Source organism: Canis lupus, chromosome X (genome assembly GCF_011100685.1).
Source record: "Canis lupus familiaris isolate Mischka breed German Shepherd chromosome X, alternate assembly UU_Cfam_GSD_1.0, whole genome shotgun sequence".
Lineage (NCBI taxonomy): Eukaryota > Metazoa > Chordata > Mammalia > Carnivora > Canidae > Canis > Canis lupus.
In genome coordinates, this window is record NC_049260.1 from 44,368,773 (window position 1) to 44,372,022 (window position 3,250).

Here is a 3,250-nt window from a genome sequence, read left to right on the forward strand (position 1 = left end):
ACTTGAGGGTACCTGGATGTCTCAGCCAACTAAGCAACCTGCCTCCAGCTCAGGTCATGGTCTCAGGGTCCTGTGATCGAGTCCCACATTGAATTCCCTGCTCAAGGGGGAGTCTGCTTCTCCCTCTCCCTCTACACCTTCCCCCACTTATGCTCTCTCCCTCTCTCTCAAAGAAATAAATAATATCTTGAAAGAAAGAAAGAAAGAAGAAAAGAAAAGAAAAGAAAAGAAAAAGAAAGAAAGAAAGAAAGAAAGAAAGAAAGAAAGAAAGAAAGAAAGAAAGAAAGAAAGAAAGAAAAATCTGAAATCATAAAACTCCTACAAGAAAACTTGGGGGTAAACTCCTTGACATTGGTCTTGACCATGATTTTTGGAGGGATTTGACAACAAAAACACAGCCAACAAAAGCAAAAATAAACAGGTTGGACTACAGCAAACTAAAATGTTTCTGAATAGCAAAGGAAACAATAAAAGAGAGAAAAGGTAGGGACGTCTGGGTGGCTCAGCAGTTGGGCACCTGCCTTCGGCTCAGTTCATGATCACGGGATCTGGGATTGAGTCCCACATTGGGCTTCCTGCAAGAAGCCTGCTTCTCCTTCTGCCTGTGTCTCTGCCTCTTTCTCAGTCTGTGTCTCTCATGAATAAATAAATCATTTTTTAAAAAAAGAGAAAAGGCAAATTATAGAATGGGAGAAAATATTTGCTAACCATAATCTGATAAGGGGTTAATATCCAAAATATATAATGAACTCATGTAACTCAATAGCTAAAAAAACGTAACCCAATTAAAAATGAGCAAAGGACTTGAATACACATTTTTTCCAGAAAAGAAAAATAGGCATAGGTAAATGAAAAGGTGCTCAACATCAATAATCTTCAGGAAAATGCAGATGAAGACTCCAATGAGATATCACCTCACACTTCATACAGTATTAGCAAAAATTCAAAAGGTAAGTAGTGATGAGGGTATGGAGTAATGATAAGGATATAGTGAACCCTTGTACATGGTTGGTAGGAATGTAAGTTGGTGCAGCCATTATGGACTACAGTATGGAGGTTCCTTGAAAAATTAAAAATAGGACTCCTATATGATCTAGCAATCCCCCTTCTGGGTATATATCCAAAAGAAATAAAATAACCATCTCAAAGATATAGCTATACTTCCATATTTATTGTAGCATTATTTACAGTAGCCAAGGTCTGGGAAAAAACCTAAATGTCCATCTAGAGATGAATAGATGAAAAAATGTGGATACTTATATACAATAGAATATCATCCAGTCTTTAAAAAGAAGGAAATCCTGCACTTGGGACAACAGGTTCATCTGAACCTGGAAGTGAAATAGCTAAGTGAAATAGCTCAGACACGGAAAGACAAATATTCCATAATGTCACTTATATGTAAAATCTTAAAAAAAAAGGGAGAAAAAAGTTTAACTTATAGTAACAGTCTGTTGAATGGTAGTTACCAGAGTCTGGGTGGTAAGGGGAAAAGGGAGATATTGATCAAAGGGTACATGCTTTCAGTTATAAGATGAATAAGCTATGGTGATCTAATGTATAACAAGGCAATTATAGTTAATAATAATGTGTTATATACTTGAAACTTGCTAAAGGAGTAGATCCCAACTGTTTGCATTACCCACAAAAAAGTTAATTATGGGAGGGGATAAGTATGTTAACTAGTTTGATTATGGCAATCTTTTTACAATGCATACATTTATAAAAACATTACAATGTATACCCTAAATATACATATTTTTATTTGTCAAAAATAAATAATGCTTTAAAAAAAGGAGGGTAAAAAAAAAAAAAAAAACCTGAACTGATATTTGAGCACTTACTACACCACAGTGGAGATGGAATTTTCCATTTGATTTCAGCCAAGTTAACTACTTACCAAAAATGGGTAACATATATAATCAATAAATATTCTGAAAATAAAACTATGTCATAATTTAAATACATTTTAAAAACATAAGTAATAGGTATTAGGAGTATGATAGAGGAAATAGAGGATGTGGGCATTGATGGGGGGCACCAATCCAAGATTCAGATAGGGAGCCATGAAAGTTTTCCTAAAGGAAATGAGATCTAAGCTTAGACTTGAATGAAACATGAAAGAGGTATAACACACAAAAATAAACTTAAAATGGGTGAAAGACCTAAATGTGAGACAAGAATCCATCAAAATCCTAGGGGGGAACATAGGCAGCAACCTCTTTGACCACAGCAACTTCTTGCTAGATATTTCTCCAAAGGCAAGAGAAACAAAAGCAAAAATATTGAGACTTCATCAAGATAAAATGCTTTTACACAGAAACAGTCAACAAACTAAAAGGCAATCTATGGAATGGGAGAAGATATTTGCAAAAGTCTTACCAGATAAAGGGCTAGTATCCAAAATTTATAAAGAATTTATCAAACTCAACACCCAAAACCAAAAAATTCAGTCAAGATCTGGGCAGAAGACACGAACAGATGTTTATCCAAAGACATACAAATGGCTAATAGAAACATGAAAAAACTGCTGCACATCACTTTCCATTAGGGAAATACAAATCAAAACCACAATGAGATATCACCTCACACCTCTCAGAATGGCTAAAATGAACAATCCAGGAAATAGCAGATGTTGGCAAGGATGCAGAGAAAGGGGGAACCCTCGTACTGTTAGTGGGAATGAAAACTGGTGCAACCACTTTGGAAAACAGTATAGAGGTTCCTCAAATAGTTAAATAGAGATACCCTACAACCCAGCAATTGCACTACTAGGTATTTATCCAAAATAAACAGACATAGTGATTCCAAGGAACACATCCATCCCAATATTTATAGCAGCAATGTCCACAATAGCCAAAATATGGAAAGAGCCCAAATGTCCATTGACAGGTGAATGGATAAAGAAGAGGTGGAATGAATATATATGTATACACACACACACACACACACACACACACACACACACACCATGGAATATTACTCAGCCATCAACAAGAATGAAACTTGTCATTTGCAAAGATGTGGATAGAAATAGAGGGTTTTAGGCTAAGTGAAATAAATCAGAGGAAGACAAATATATGATTTCACTCATATGTGGAATTTAAGAAACAAAACAGATGAACATAAGGGAAGGGAAGGAAAAATAAAATAAGATGAAAATAGGGAGGCAGGGATCCCTGGGTGGCGCAGTGGTTTGGCGCCTGCCTTTGGCCCAGGGTGCGATCCTGGAGACCCGGGATCGAATCCC